Below are 16,810 nucleotides of genomic sequence, written 5' to 3' on the forward strand. Positions count from 1 at the left end.
CCTGCACCTTTAAGAGTCTCCTCCAGCTCAAATGATTTTTTTTAATTAGAAGTGGGAGCTCCATTAAACCTTTTTTTGTTCCACATCTGGTTACCTGGCCCTTCAGAAATGAGGGCTCTCTCAGTCTGCATTCTTTTGAAGCCAGTGTTGGATCTTAAACCTGATTCTAAAATGGGTAAAATATGAAGCAGGTTAATTGTACACTGGTACCAAGTGACAGAAGAATCCCTGGCAGCCTGAGCTGGATGTCACAGCTCTCACACTGGGCTCCTTTCCCCACCGTAATGTAGGTGATGTGGGGCTGATACTGGGACGAACTGAAGACTTGCAGCATTCATTACATGTCCACAGCTCTGTGCATGTCCTCCTGGAGGCACTTCTGGTTGGCAGCAGGTAGGGCTGTCTGAGGGATGGAGTCAGGCAATGGGTTTCTCATTGTAATGGGGGCGTCGCTGAGCTGGGTGCTGGGACGTGCTGCAGTGGTGCCCGTGGGTGCTGGGAGAAGCCACACTGAGCCCATCTCCCTGTCCTTGCCTCCTGCCTGGAGCATCGCTGAGGCCTGTGACGTAAGTGCCTGTGGGGGAGGAGGAATTGAGGGCAGCAGCTGGAAAAGCCTGTCCTCACTCCTCAGGGATCTGCCTGAGGGGAGAGGAAGCCCTGCTGGAGGCAGAAAGCCCTGCTGGGGAAGGAGCAGGGCTGGCCGGGGGGTGTGGGGGGGGAGCTGGTAGCAAAGTGTGGCAGCCCCAGGCACTACCCCTGCCCTCCTGCCCTTGTGTAGTGTGGAAACTGATGGGAGTTCCTTGTAGGTGTGAGTGCAGTATCAGGTGTCAGGCGTTCAGTGTTGTTTGAGAGTAGGAGGCTTGAGGGGAGAAAAAAACCTGTATTTGTTTTTGTAAGGAAGCTTGTGCAGTGTGTGAGAAGTGGTTAGTGTCACCGTTAAATTCAGATATACCTCCGCAATATGAAGCCTTGTCTGTCCGTAATGCTGTATGTATTCAGTGTCTTCACCATAGCTTGGTATTTCATGTTCACTCTTCAATACAAAGACTTTACAGCTGAGGAGAAACATAAACTGTTCAACCTCCAAAGTAACGACCTGTTGGAAAATGAACCATGACCTCATTTCACATTGCGCTGCTGTGAAAATTCATAGTTTAGTTTTAACTCAGTCACCACCTCTCCTGTTCTTGCAGACAGGAGACTGCTTTGTGTGTGACATATGGCTCCATTAAAAGTTTTATGATGATTGTCTTCTTGTTTACGAAGTCAAAGATCATGTTTCCTGATGTTTTGTTTCCTAAAGGTCAGGAAAGTGAATGCTGTTTAGCAATGGATGAGCACCTCGCTGGATTTTCCTGGTTTGAGCTAGGCAGTGGCTGCTCCAGGTCTCTTCCTTCTCAGCCCAGTATTTGTCAGGCTAATTTGTCAGGGTTACTCTCAGAGTTCCCAAATCCCAGGCTGTTAGTAAGAGACTGCAGTCCTATGTGCAGATAGTCTGCCATCCTGAGCTGTGGGCTCTCTTCTGCAGACCTGACTGTTTCTGACCCAAGTGAAGTGTACCATTTTCCAGCTTTATTTTGCAACACTGGTTCTTTTTCTTCTCTGCACTGATTTGTTTTTCTGGGTTAGGTACTGCCTGCACGTTGGAGAGCTGATCTGTGGAGCAATCTCTGCACAGAAATACAGCTGTTAAGTGTTGCTTTGGGTCACATCGTTGGGCACTGCCAGGATTTAAGAGTTTTGGTCTTTAAAGTCTCAGAAAAATGCGAGTTTTTTTTTCCTTTTATCCCATGATCACTGTCAGTCGTGGGGGGGGGACAAGGCAAAGAAGCGGAGCGTTTTCCTTTTTGGTCAGAATTCATTAATACAATGACAGTTTAGTGGTGAATTCAGCTGGAAGTGAGTTAATGCTGCTTTGTGTTATGACACACACACAAAAAAGAAGTCTTTGAAGCCACTTCTGACTTCATAAATATTAGCAATCTTTGGAATCTTTGTGGAGAGTAGGCACTAGATTTTTTTTTCTTCATCTTAAAGGTACAATTTCTCTTGTATGGTAAATCGCCTTGACTAAAGGATGGCATTCAGCTGCAAATTAAAAACACGTTATTTCCAGTTAGGAGCTTTTTTGCTCTTTTCACTCTCCTCCCTTTGACACCCAATCCTTTCTCCTGATGCACCCTCTGGCAGTAATAGATTTAATTCCCTGACAGGAGACCAGGCCTTCAGAGATGCGTAAATGACTGAAGATGCAGTTCTGTGCTTCTGAGAGTGGCAGAAGGTGAAGGCTCCTGACCTGCTCCGTTGGTTGCATTTGAAAAATTTGAATCTTGGGTCACCATGTGTCTTTAACATTTGCTCATGTTAACAAGGGAAAAAACTACTGGCTTTGATGGTTTTTGTAAATGTACTTGGAGAATACTTAGGGTTGTCTGGTTTGCTTTTAGTTTGAAAGCTATGTCTGCATCTCAACAGAAACTGGAGTTCAGCTGAGATGAGCTGCTTACAACTCGGAGTTACTGCAGCCATTCTCTGCCAAGCTCTGTTGAGAACACATCGCCTGTTGTAGAGAAATGCTATAAAGAGTGCACTGCACTTAGCATAAGGCTTGCTCTATAGGTGTCTTGGGGACAGAAACAAACAGATCTTTTATTTCCTAGTATACTTTAAAAAAAAGTAAATGTTCTGTGTCTTGCTCTTTCTTCCTGGGATGCAGGTCTTAGAGGTCACTGTAAGTCACTGGTGCTGCAGCTGTTCCGAGTGCTGCTGCCCTTCTGCAGGAACTGATGGTTCTGGTGGCAAACCTCAGACACTGCAGCCCTCTCTTCCTGATCTCATCAACACAGATGTTGACACATCTTTTGACCCGTGATTAAGGGATTTATGACTAGATTTGTGGGATGCACGTGCCCAGGAAGCGCAATCATTAAATGCTGCATAGCACAGGTGTGTGTGTGTTCCTTGGGATGTTTGGTCTCAAACTTATCTCTGTTTTGAACAAGTGCTTGCTGATGTGTGGGCACGTTGTTGCTGTATGCTGCCCTGGCTCAGCAGCAGCCACCTCACTCAGGGCTCTTTCCTTCATTAGGAAAATTAGGGCTCTTCTGTCTGCTCAGTGCATATTCCCATGTTCTCAAGATTCCTTTGTGATGTGCGTGAAGGTGAACATCTGCCTTAGAAACTAAAGTAAATGGGGTGAAGTTCAGATGTTTCTTATTCTGCCACATCTGTTTTGTGTGCTTATGTGAGGAACTCTGTGGTCCGTGTTAAATTTATAAAGGAGGATTTTATTTTTAGGTCAACGCTCCAGGTGCAGAGTAAAACTGTTAGTGGAATGTTGACAGCCACGTAACACTGCTGTCAGCTGGGAGGGAGGCAGGAGGACAAGAGAACGGAATGAAGCATGAAACAGCACTTTGTCCTTGGGATACTCATCATGCTCTGTGGGAGGGCACAGTTGTGTTTCTTGAGTGTTGAGCGTCTCCTCCTGTATATCTGTATGAAGTTGGCCAAGCTGTGGTGGATTTTTTTTTTATGCAGGAAAAGTAGTTAGCAGTTGCTTGACTTCTCCACATTGGTAAATGAATTTTAAATTTCCAAAGTACCCCCCTGAAAATAACTTTATTATGAGAGGTCTATACTTATCTTAATTAAAGAGAACAAAGCCGCACGCTTTGTGGTGGCCTGGCATATACAATCAGTGCCTGAATTCTATTATTTTCTACCACTATAGCTGCCTTATCAGAGCTCTTGATAGGACTGTCAGTGGCTTTTATTAATAGCTTCCATTACTAATGCTTGGCTTTTTTACCATCTCATAGAAGCCGGTTGTTACTTCAGTATTCATTTCAGGTGCAAAGTTGCTTATATATAGAACACTGGAGATTCACAGGTTTGGAAACGAATCAATTTTGAAAATTAATATCAGAGTTTTGAATGAAGGATCCACAAGTTATCTTTAGATGCTCAAAGCAGAGTTATGAAATAAACTTGAAGATTACCATGAACCTGAACGTTGAAAGTTAAACATGTAACAGAACTTTTTAAATATAATATGAGCAAGAGTTTTAGCTCTGAAGCTGTCTGCAGGAGTCCTTCTGTCTCACGTTGCTGATATTACTGACTGAAGTGCCACATTCTGGAAAGGGTTTATCTGTTTACTCTCTCTGGATCTCATTTGTGTCCTTATGCATGTAGAGTAACTGCGCTTTGAAATAACCTGCTGTGCTTCTCAAGGTTAACAGCATTTTGACATGCCAGGCAAAATGTGGCGGCGCTGCACAGAGACACGTGGATTTACAACTGTCAGCAGTGTTTAAGCGGTAGCACAGCCGTACCGATGGGGGAGTTCTTGTTATGTGGTCTGAAGGCCACACATAGTTGTGGTGCTGCTTTATGAGTCTGAAAAAAATCTTTTCCTTTTTGCTTTTGGTAGAGCCAGCTCTTGGCTGTAGATGTACAGCCTTGGGGTTCCTCTAGTTATTTGAGGACTGATGTGGAAGTTGTAAATCCTGTAATTGATTCCAGACCTTAGTCTTGAGGAGCTGTGTAGTCATGGCTTCCATGCACAAGCTGCTTCCCCCAAACACTGAAGCAGGGCCTGCTGCAGGTGTGCCAGGACAGAGTGCTGCCTGGAGCCTGATGACTGTGTGCTGCCTGCATTGGCTGCAGAGCTGGGTGGTGTGCCCAGTTTGGGCTCCAGACATCCCAGCAGCAGAGACCATTTGGAAAGCCCTCTTGGAGCTGAAGGGACCAGTGGCCTGGGCTCTGAGCGTTCTGTAAGACTTGTGACAAGATGTCATGTCACAGCAAGAAAAAAATAGCACATTCAACACCCAGTGATAAGATGCTGTTTACTCTGTGGTGTTCCCTGCACTTATATGGCCCTTGATGAACACACCTTTGGCTGCATGATTCAAAACCAAGCTGCAAGTCGATATGTAATCCAGGATCCTATCTCTGGGGTATAGTCACTCTTTCTTCAGACTTCCTTCACCTTCCTTATTCCTCACCTTTTCCCTTCTGAGATAAGCAGTAGTTCTTGGAGTGTTGTCTGTGTGTCCCATCCCAGAGCTCCTGGCTGTTTTGGATGGAATAGGAATACGTGGAGCCTGCAGTACTATGTTCTTTATGTAGTCTGTCTTTTCAAAACATTAAACCACTTCCAGGCATTACAGCAGTTTGATTAACTTTGTAACTTTCTGCACTGAAGTGCAGCTGCTGCTGTGTGAAATGCTGCGTGGTGTCAACACTGCAAGAACTGGGAGCATGCAATGGGGGATGTCATTCACAATAAGCTATAGAGCACCTAGCTAGATGTGTGGGTCCTTTAAGAGCTCTGCCAGCTGCTGCAGGATGCTGTATGTTCAAGTTTCACTTGAGCTGTAAAAGCTTCCTGGAAACGTGCAGTAATTAAAATGTTGGGAGCGTGCAGCACACTGCAGAAGTGAGGGCTGTGGTCTCCTCCAGACGTCATGGAGCTAACACTGTTGTGTTTAGAGAAACGTTCTGAGTATGAAGCTTAGAAAAGGATCTGTGCCTGTTTTGTGCGTTTTTCACTTTCCCTATCTAGCAGTTACTGGTGGGATTGATGAAGGTATGTGCATTCAGCAGCTCTTACTTGTACTCCCAGTGAAATAACCAGTCTAAGTAAGGTAGTTCTGATTTCCCCAGAAAACTTACTATTAAGAAATATTTTTATGTCAAATCTGCTTCTTTCCTGTTTCTTGTAGTAGCAGTCTTGCTTCCGTTTTTGACGGATCTTCTTACAATGATCTCATTTAATGTTGGATCATTAATCCCTCTACAACAAGGAAAAAAAAATGAGGCACAGACATCATTTCTTGGAATGTTTTGTAGGAAGAACGTGGAGATTGCATTGCTGAGCAGCTGACTGGTGAAGCTCTCTGGCACTTGGGAGTCCTCTCATAAAGCAGAGCAGAGACAGCACGTGGTTTTTGAGCGAGAAACTGCCTGGTGTTCTCAGGCTGGTTTTTCTAGCAGAGTGCAAGCCTGAATGTACAGTATCTGCTTTGAGTTTCACTTAGATGAGTTAAGTTGGAGAAGATGGAATTCATAAGTAATTCTATATTTTGCTGTTAATACTTTGAAATTGCATAAATATTTTCTTCTTTATAGATAAGCATTAAGCTATTATCTGTGACCCATTCCTCTGTAGTCTGCTGTTGATGGCCATTTATTGTCTTTGTTAAATCATGGAAAATCCTTCCATGCAGTTTGTATTTCTTTGTGTCTGAAGCAAACTCCACTTGTTTATCTTACCCTCTAGGTGGCTTTTGTTCTCAGCTGGTTGGAACTTCATCATAATATCTGAGCACTACAGCAGACCTCACTCGTGGCACAAAGATGTTGTGTGTGTACTTAGAGCTGTGGAACAATTGTCTTAGGTGGCTTCTGGAAACACTGCATGGACTTAAGCAAAGAAGAATGTCTGTTTGTTCTAAAGGTGGTGATTTGCTTTTCTACTTTCTTGTTCCTTTTCAAATATCTCAGCTAAACAAAGCATTTGTGGTTACATAGTCTGATATTCCTTTGGGCTTTTTTTATATAAATATCAAAGTTATGATGTTAATACTGCGTTCTTATGAATGTCAGAAGTAGGAAAAGACAGATGTACTGGAAATGATAAGAAGGGGCTGCACCCCTGACTGGCTGACCACAACTTGCTTGTTATCTGAAACGAGAGATGAGGACCCGTGGAGCTGTGTTTAGGCAGCAGACGCATTGCTTATGGTTTCTGAACCATGGAGGAAATACCAGATGCCAACACTTGAGGAGATTATCTACTGCTGCCACACATACTTTCTTGCTTGCAGGATGATCATTGTTTGAAGTAGCTTCCTTATTATATGAAGATTTACCAGTAGATGCATTTCATAAAAATATATATTTGCCAAATGCAGCCATAAACAGTAATATGAGTGTTTTTAGGTGGACAAGGAACAGCAGATCACTCCACTTATCAGGGTGTAAAGGAAAGCTCATCTCGTAGCCAGTCAGCTGAAGAAAACTCCCACGTGTAAAAGGATGTAACACCATGAGGTTGAGCAGTCCTGATGTTTCTGTAGGTGCTCCCATCTACTCTTGTTTGCATTTTTGTGTAGGAATGCCACTATGATCTGAGCTCGTCTTGTAGCTGTGTTAAAGCATGTGCCCAGTCTGTTCTCCAAAGGTTTTTGGTGTTTTTTTTCATACCCTTGTGAGCTTTTAGTCAAGGTCTCTGGGGGGCTATTGGTAATAAATTGGACCTGGCTTTCATATTTTACTGCTTGCCTTTGTTCCTGGGTACCCAGAAACCTTTCCAATTACTGGCTTGAAGGCACTTTTCAAGACCAGACAAATGTGTGTGTGTCTCCTAGGTGGTGAGGCTGCCTCTTCTGAAGGAGAATTTGCAGGAGGGTGTGACTTTACTTCTGCTTCTTGCAGCGCAGCTTTTGGAGGCCTGACAGCTCTGGTTTGCGGTGTGCCATTGGAGTTGAGTGCAGTAGCCAGAACAGTCCTTGATTAAAACTACTTCTCTTAAGGTTTCATACTATCCAATAAATTCCAGAGTCAGGCTGGAGAAGAAGGCAACTTTTTTCTTGCAACGTGATAAACTCCAGGCACCATATCAGTTTAAAGACCATGGAGCACATTACAAATCTTCACTGGATTGTCCACACCCACTGTGTAGTCTGGATTTGGTGTCTTCTGACTTCATTTGTTTGGACTGATTAAAGATGCACTGTGAGCCACATTTTCCTAGTGATGATGCTGTCAGAGCAGCTAGGTAACGGTAGGTCATCTCTGCTAGTGCAGATTTTTATGCACATGGCATTCAGGCCCTTGTTCACTGCTGGTGAAAATGCATAGCTAATGGTGGTGACTATTGAAGAAACATTTTGTAGCTGAGAGCTTGCTTGATCAGGCATTGTTATTGTGCTCTTGGTATCTGTTGTAGTTTCTGTGGAAATAAGTAGGAAGTGTTTCTTTTGGAGTGACCTGCATATTGCATATAACCATATTGGATCTCTGTGGTTTAACTTGTCCTGCAGCCTTCAGCTTGTTGATGTTATTAATGCAAAAAGTCCTGAACTCCAAGTTACTGTGACTTTGGGGCACTGCATCTGTTGAAACACTTGCAAAAGGTTGAAAAGTAGGCTTGCTACCCCTGAATCAGAATTTGAGGTTGACAGGTAGTTACATTCTTAAGATATTTGTGGAAGAATGAAATCCATGGTTTAATTTTTAGAATTCCAAGGTTTAAATATGCAAATGCTCACAAAGTAACTGAGATCTAGATGGAGCTGGAAGAAGTCCTTGCTAGGAGGCTGACAGGTGTCAGCAATGGGAGCATCTTTGTGCGAGGGCAGGGGCTTGGACTGGGGAACAGCCTTTTGGTTTTGCTGTGAAACACCGTTGTCATCTTCTCAGCTTTGAGTTGAAAGCCAAACAATTTCTTAGAAGGGATTCTTAGAAGAACACTACAGCTTGGTGGCTAAGCAAGTTGTTACCTCTATAAAGGCCTCTTAAGAAGCTTTGAAATGCACATAGGTGCAACGATTTTATCATGGCCTGTGTGTGAAAGGAATAGCCCTGCCTCTTTCCCCGCACCCAGCCATGACTATTCAGAAAGGTTGTGTATACAGCGTTTTTTTTTTCTTCAGCAGCTTTGACCTTTGGACCTTTATCGTTACTGACTGAAGCGTCATAGTGGCATAAATACACCCGTCAGCTCAGACAGTATAACTCTGGCCCTCATCCCAGTCTTACAGGCAGACTTACCAATGCCATCCTTTATCTGCCTTTGAAATTGCTTGGTCTGATTGGAATGATGACAGCATTAATCCTTTTCATATTCCTTCTACCTTGATTTCTTCATTACTAAACTATCCATCCTGCTTTCCTTGTGTTAATTCCATTTGAATCCTGAAGCCTCAGTGATGTGTGAGATTACTACTTACTGTCACTAGCTTTGTGCTGTTTTAGGAGCCTGACTGCCTTTGTGGTGTGTTTGTGATGCTTTGAGACAAGGAAATACTTTGTTTTGGACCAGAGCATGCAGAAAGTAACTCGGGGTGCTTGCACAGGCTTGGTTAATAACCTCTCCCAAGGGTCAGTCCTTCTAATTGCTGACAGCATTGGATTCAGGGACTACTTCATGTTTGGGATTAAAAAAAATCCAACAGTTTGGCAGAACTTGTCTGCCTCTTCCTTTTGTCCAGTACCTCTCATGTTGAAATGCAGTTGAAACTCTGCTAATATGGCTGTGTCAGAAGAGGCTTCTCTTGGGAGAAATGCCATTTAGCGTAGATTTAACCTGCAGTGATGCTGCCAAGAGTACATTCCCCTCCATATACAGGGTTAGAGCTCAATATGATGTACTCTGGTTTATTTAAAGGCTTTTTTCAAGATGCCTTTTTCCAGTTGTTTCAAGCATCTTCAAAACTGTAGTTGTCAACTTTGTGCAATTTTTTTTTTGCCACTGGAAACATCTGCTGTTATGAGGCAGTAGGATAAAAAGTGCCATTAAGATGTTAATTTCCTACCAATGCAGCCAAATTAATGAGAACTGGACTAGTTTATGGTAACAGCTTCAGCTGGTTGGCTTTCTTGTTAGGAGGAGGCTTTGTACTTTTCTTACAGATTCATGTAATGCATCATTTCTGTGTTTTGTTGAAATTGTGCAGTTTTTTGCTTAGCTTTCCTCAACTCTGTGCACACTCTAAGGAAGCCTGAAAATTTAAAAGATATCTATTTAGAATTGTTTCTTGTATGGCTGCCTGAAGAATAGTTGTCATAAGCTCTTTGAAAGCTGGGGAAAAAGCCGAGGACTGTTATATTAAACTCTAGAAACTGCTGTGCTTTAAAATTTTTTATCTGGAAGTTGTATATGAAATTACTTGGACTACCAGTCTTGCCCGTAGGACTACTGTACTTGCAAGATTTTGGAGATGTTCTTTGGTGTCTGATGGAAACTGACCTGGACATGACTTTGTCATGAGACTGTGGAAAACAATGGCTGGTTGCAAAGCACTGCTTTGAGGTGGTTTCAGGATTCTGGCAGGGCTTCAGGCCTGACACTGAAATTTTCTTATTGTCTCAGAGTCTGCAGTGCCTGGAGGGGAATTTGAGTGTCACTGTAGGGTGACATGGAGGACAAAAAGCTGAGGAAGGAAGTGGTTTTGTTAGTGAGTACCATGCTAAGGCTGGTGACCCAGTAGTCCATACATGTTAGTTCTTTTGTTGACTTGTAATGGCTAATTGCTAGACGAGTCTTATGGCTTGGCACAGCCTCATAGTTGCTTCCCTGTAGGCTGTAGTTGTGTATCTTCACCTTTTCCCTCCTCTTTTGCATCAGACATGTATGCAGTCCTACATGCCAAGCTGTTGAAGATGGACAGTTGAACTCTGTGTATCTGGGGATGAGGGAATGATGGCTGCTGACCGATCATTTGCGTCACTATAGTGTTTCAAGTGATGAAATATATGAATTGCTTGCAAAATGCCAAGTGGATGAAATTGGTTCCATGAACTAATAAAATTTGAGAGAAAAGACAAGAATGTGTGAGAAACTTAGGGTGTTTTTTTTCTTCACTCTCCCACCCTATACTTCCTTACAAGTGTCTGACTTGCGTGTTCTGTCCTTCTTTCTGAGGGTATTGCACTTCATAGTATCATTTGAGTTGGAAAGAACCCTTAAAGGTTGTGTAGTCCAACTCCCCTGCAAAGCACAGGGACACCTACAGCTAAATCACAGTGCTCAGAGCCCTGTCCAGCATGACCTTCAATGCCTCCAGGGACGAGGCTTCCACCACATCTCTGGGCAATGTGTTTCAGTGCCTCACCACTCATATTGTAATAAACTTTTTCCTTATATCCAATCGAAACCTCCCCTCTTCAATTTTGAAAGCGTTTTCCGTTGTCCTGTCACAACAGACCCTGCTAAAAAGTCTGTCCCCTTCCTTCTTACAGCCCTCCTTTAGATACTCTCAGATCTCCCTGGAGCCTTCTCTTCCCCAGGCTGTACAGCCCCAGCTCTCAGCCTGTCACTGTAGGAGAGGTGTTCCATTCCTTGCATTATTTTCATGGCCCTCCTCTGGATACACTCCAGCAGGTCTGTATCTCACTTCCTGGCACTGCCCATGTCCTTCCCTGTCCATAACTGCTGGTGGAACAGGGAACAACTTCTGCCGGGGTTAATTTTATACTTCTCTGCCCCCTGACTGTTTAACCATTCACAATTGTGCGTATGTGTGGATGTCTAGTGCCTGTCCTCTGCTTACAATAATCAGTGAGAAGACCCAAATTGGCTTTTTGTTTCTTAAGCATGCAAAGGTTAGTGGGAGAGAAGGTGGAGGAGATGCTGGCAAATCACAGGCTGTCAGTACCTCTTGGCAGAATCAGACTCAACAGCAAAGATCACTGATTTTTGCAGTCCAGAGAATGTTCAAGTAAGTACACGAACAGAAAGGTCTGTAGTTATGATGAAATACTCAGGCAATTAACTATCAGGGAGAGTTAATGTACAGGATAATGGGTGATTATGTTCCTAATGGCTCTTTTATTTTCTCATAGGGTTGGCTGCTCCACTGCCTGGTATGCCTGTACCAGCTTGTAACAACCTAAACTAAAAGTAGTTTTTATTTCTTAAATTCAGGATCACTGATCTATGTGTGGACACAAGAATAGATATTTTACACGCTGAGTGAATGATTCAGTTTGAAATTTGATCGAGGCTTGCTCCTGTAATAGAGATTAGCTTGAACTGCAGTTTTCCAACCTTATTTCATTGTTTTAAGAGAAGTCATTTAAATAATCAAATCATTTAAACAATTGATTGCAATCCAGAAATCAAAACTCTTTTGGGTACAGTGAATCAGTTCTGTTTATAGCAAATGTGCCAGAAGTGCAAATGTGTTTACATAAAGAATTACAGAGAAGAGGTCCGTGACACCTAGAGGACAAGTAAAGTGCTTTCCTGTGTATCACAACATTCTCTATTAATTCCATATGAAGAGTTTGGAAATACCATTTCTCTGATCTCTTCCCAAGCTGAGTGTGTGAGAAGGAAGGAGTGATGAAGTTCTGCCCAAAGGTGCTGCCGTTTCACTTCTCCATCAGTTTGGTGGGAGCTTCATCTTAAACGTTTTACTCTTTGATAAGATTTGAAGAAAGAGTTTACGTGGTTCTTATGAGCTGCTGGGTAGTACAGACTGTGCCAGAAATGACGTTGTTCAAAGACAGACTTACTGTATGCTACTTGCTTTCTCTCTGTTATTTCTTCATTTAACTTACTTGGACAAATTCCTCCTACGTGCCTTGTGCAGCATAACATTCTTTAGCAGAGTGCCTTTTTACATGTTATCTTGGAAGTTTTTACACAATACTTAACTGTATCTTCATTTAGAAGTTGATATGATGAGGAATTAGAAAACGACATAGTTTGCTAATTTATGCAGTGATTTATTTTTTCCTTCCTCCTCAATTCTACGTCCATAGATGTTAACAGGAAGATTGTTTTCAGGTTTCTGTTGGGGAAAGGAGCAGAATGAAAAGCAGCCCTGCTTCTTGCACAGAAATGTGGGATTTGGAGATTCTATGCATTCTTTGTGAGCTCAATGCCAGTAGGAATTAAGCTGAGGATTCTGTATTGTGATGATGGGTGTAGTTGATGTGCCAGCCATATCACTGTAGTTCATTTTCATGTACTAGAATTGTTGAACTTCTTTATTTATGAGAAGGTGGTGGGTTTTTTGGTGTTTGTTTATTTTCATGAATGTACAGTGATTGGAGAGGTGGTTGGTAAAAGACTCCATTTCTTCCCTTGGCTGTGTCCATCATTGATTTCTGTGGTCACTGCATCTCAAACACTTGTTAACTTATGGTGAGTTTTATTTCATATAGAGGCTTAGATCTTTCAGATGACAGTAGAATAGCTCAGGTTTGCAGAAGCAAGTTAACACAGCACTGTGCTTAGAATCACCACACCCTCAAAGCATGTCTGTGAAAGTTCACATATAGATGGTTTCTTGATAATTTGGTTACTCATAAAACTGTTATTGTTACCTTTTGCTGAATCCTCTCTAAATTGAAGAAAGCCTGTAAAATAGACCATCTTTCTACACTCTGTATTTTTGCCCATAGCCTTGTTTTCAATTAGGTGCCCCGGTGTAATAGCTGAATGATCTGGAGGAACCCATGGTTGAATAAAAAGTTAGGAGACTTCATTTTGTCACTGCACACTTAGCGTAGCAGTTAAGTATCTGTGATCTTTTGTGTGATAGCTTAGTAACTCCTTTGGAGTGGTCTTGCCTAAGAACATCTGCAGTGCATAGGTAGCTTGTGATGCACTGCCCAGCATGAAAGGGGAACAGATGTGGCCCTGCTGTGTTTGTTGGTAAGGGTTGGGACAGGCTTTGCTTCGAGTGTGAGCTGCGTGATCTTAGCTGTGCTGAGCTGAGGATCGCTGCGTTAGTCACTTGCAGTGAGCTTTGTCCTGCTTCAAGTGTGTGCCTTTTTGCTCTCTTCTATATTTTTAATGAATAGCAAGTTGAAATATTTATTACAAAGTGACTGTGTAGTCATTCGTGCAAACAACACATCAGGTTTTACGCTTTTGTTTCTGAAGATTACTGGGTGAGCTGTGAGCTGGAGTAGAAGTACTTGCCTGCTGCTGGGAGACCTCTCTGAGAGGCTCCAGACCATCCTGCATAGACCTCGGCAGGCTGTTGCCAAAATGCCTTTCTCTTAGCTTGAAGTATGGTTCACCATTCATGGTGCCTTTTGTCACAGCACTCCTTTAATTTATCTGTATTTATCATTGAAAGATGATGACTGTGCTATTCAGATTGTTCAGTGCTGACTGCGTATTTCCACAGGTTTAACTGCATTGGTCGCGACAGCTTGCATTTGTTTTTACTTGAAGGAACTAACAGGGCTTTCACTTTATAAACAGTGCAGTGATCACCTTTCGTAATAAATCTAGTACCCTGATTAAGATGTTCTGTGCTAGCGTGTGTACTTTCAACTTCAAATGTTTATTTTAAAACGGATTGTATGTAAAAGGCCAACTTTATCCTAAGTGTTATGTCAAGGTAGGCTTTGTGTATTTCCAGTAGAAGAGTGGAAAAAGAGATGGATGTAATGAGAACATAACCTTGCCCCGTGTCAGTGGTCCCTTCAGCCTCCATGTTCGTTTGTTTGTTGTGGTGCTTTGCCCCAGCTCTGCCTGCTGGAGCTGGGCCAGAGCTGAGCTGCGGGTCTGTGCCGCCCTGCGAGCCGCTGCTGAGCTGGTGCTGCTCTCATCTTCCCGTCCTCACAGTCAGCGCCCCTGGCCAGCCCTCAGAAATCAGTGAGAGACTGACAAATGCATTTTGTCTGTGTTAATCTGTGACACGTTCGCCATCCGTCCTTCAGAGGAGGGACTGAAGATCTGTTGTGGGCCTGATTTTGGAAGATGTCGCAGAGCAGCTTCATAAAGGCTGTTTTCAGGGCGAGGTTGCACAGTTGTTGAACCTGATTTGGGTGCGGGTGGCTGCTGTAACAGGATACGTTCTCCTCTGCCCGTGACCAGAAGCCTCTTCTGTGAGGGAGGTGTGAGGGCTGCAATGATGTGTGCAACTGTGAGGCTGAATGGATGTCTGCTCCAATTAAACCAACCCTGCCAGAAAGCAAACACAAAAAGTAGTTGGATCAGCAGTGAATTGATAAACCACATTGAGCGGCAAAGTGACAGAAAGGCTCTGGCAGAAGTGAGGAGCGCTGCCCTGTGGTGTCAGCTGCATTGGAGCTGCCTTCGGCTCGGCCAGGGGTAGGCCCTGAGGGGAGAGCTCCGGTGCTGCTGGTGGAGATGCTGACCGGGATGGAAGTGTTCACCTGAAGGGCAACCTGCTGCTGTTTCTATTGTGTGTGCTACCCCTCTGACAGGTCATTTGCCATGCTCACGGGACTGAGTGCGTGAGCTGGTAAACACAGATGCTGAGAAGCAGCCTGCTGCCCTATGGTTTAAATCTGTGGGCTCTGCCTGTCACTGCAGCTCCTTCGTGCAGGCAAAGTGATTTTCTGACAGGGTATTTTTGGTGGTGTTCTTCAGGGGGAAGAGTGAATGTTTCACTGTTTCGCTTTCTCCCTTGAGTGCCTTGAGAAAAATGAGCTTTTCCCTAGATCAGGAGTTAAAATTGCCACTTAAACAATTTACAGAGGGATTAATTTAATGTATTTTGCTAATATTGTTTTGTGATTAGAGAATGGTACGGGGAAGTAAGGTGTCAATGTATTTTTGGAAGAGGTGTGTTTTGGGAGATGGACTTTTCCAATTAAGTACAAAGGACACCTCCAATAGCTACTCTGCTGCAATTGTCACTGATCTCGGTTTCTTCATGCACTGACATGTGACCTGTGTAGGTATGTGTGTAGGGTGGTGGTGGTTTTTTTGTCCACTCTGTGCATCCCACAGTATTCCAGTGGTAATCAAACCAGGTCCCCATGGTTCATCTGGCTGGGGACTGCCCAGCAGTTCTGCCTTCCTTGGGGGACCGCTGGCTGAACTCTGTCACAGATCCAGAAGCCAGTCCTGCAGCTGCACTCTGCTGCCTTGTAGTATGAGGCTGTGTTCTGTGGCATCCCTGTCCCTCCTGCCTACAGCTGCCAAAGAGAATGTTCTGAAGACAAATGGCTTTTACTGTACTACCTTGGTCCATCTCCTAGGCAGCTTCATGTTGGATACTGAATGACACATGAGACTATTGGAAAAAATAGATTTCAGAGTAATACATATTCATGAAGCTGCACTATGGTTGCTGTGACAACCTCACCTCAGTCAAGATCAGTGTTTTAAACTTCTGTCTCCTATGTCTGGGTTTTTCCCTTAGAAGATGTTACACATTTTCCGCTTTTCTCCCAACCTTCCAACAATTTAAATTATTGTCAATTAATAGCTGCATCTAATAAAGCTTATAATATGTCCAAGCACAGCTTCCTGCTTCTTTCCTACTGGTGTTAATTGAGTGCTGTGGGAGTGGGGTGCTTTCTTCTGCAAGATGTCTTTAATGCTGGCAAGAATATTCCGGCTGGATTTTCCTCGTCTGTTTTTCTTTAAACTTGAGGGGAGGAAAAAAGGAAACTGGAATTAACAAGTATATTTCTCCAAACCTTAGGTAAGTAGCCTAACTGATAATGTAATTTCTCATGCCAAAAAAAGCTGATCCCCATACAAGAGTAGTGTTTTAAGGGCTCCTGACCTTGAAAGGATTGGGTGCTTTTGACAGGTGTTACTCAGAAAATAGTTTGCTCTGTGTACTGGATGCATCCTGTTATGACTCTGGGGCCAGGGTAAGATAATTTGAGGAAGATTATAGCAGGCTGTGGCATGAAGGCAGTGACTAATTTCTGGATGAGCTTGTGGTGAGTTGAGCGTGTGGAGAGAGCTTAGCTCTGAAGGTTAAGTTCTGCCTGTTGATGTGAGAAATTGAGGGCACTTGTGCAACCTTTGTGACTTTTGGGAGGCGTTTATATGCTGCTCTTGCCTGGTCTGACTGAATGTTTGGCCCAGAGGACTGCAGTTTGTTTCCAGTGAGTATAAAGTGTGTGGCCTTTTCCCTAGCTCCAAAGCAGGCAAGGATTATTGCTTTCGGAAACTAGCTGCTCACTTAGAGCGTTTCTTTCTGAGGCTCTTGGTCAGTGTGTGGGTGAGGTGCTGGTAGGAGAACTGTGCTGGCTGGTGACTGAGTTCTGGGGAAACAATGACATGGTTCTATACGGAGAATTTAACCTATTGCGTGGTCTGAAGTGAGATGCATGTTTCCACAGT

General features: G+C 43.5%; 1 protein-coding gene across 2 annotated transcripts in view; it reads left to right on the forward strand.

Annotated features, from left to right (window-relative positions):
* GRAMD4 (GRAM domain containing 4) overlaps window positions 1-16,810 on the forward strand; it is a 74,411-nt gene that overhangs the window by 1,168 nt on the left and 56,433 nt on the right. The gene's annotated exons all lie outside the window — the stretch shown is intronic.

This window comes from Lagopus muta, chromosome 1, assembly GCF_023343835.1.
Source record: "Lagopus muta isolate bLagMut1 chromosome 1, bLagMut1 primary, whole genome shotgun sequence".
Lineage (NCBI taxonomy): Eukaryota > Metazoa > Chordata > Aves > Galliformes > Phasianidae > Lagopus > Lagopus muta.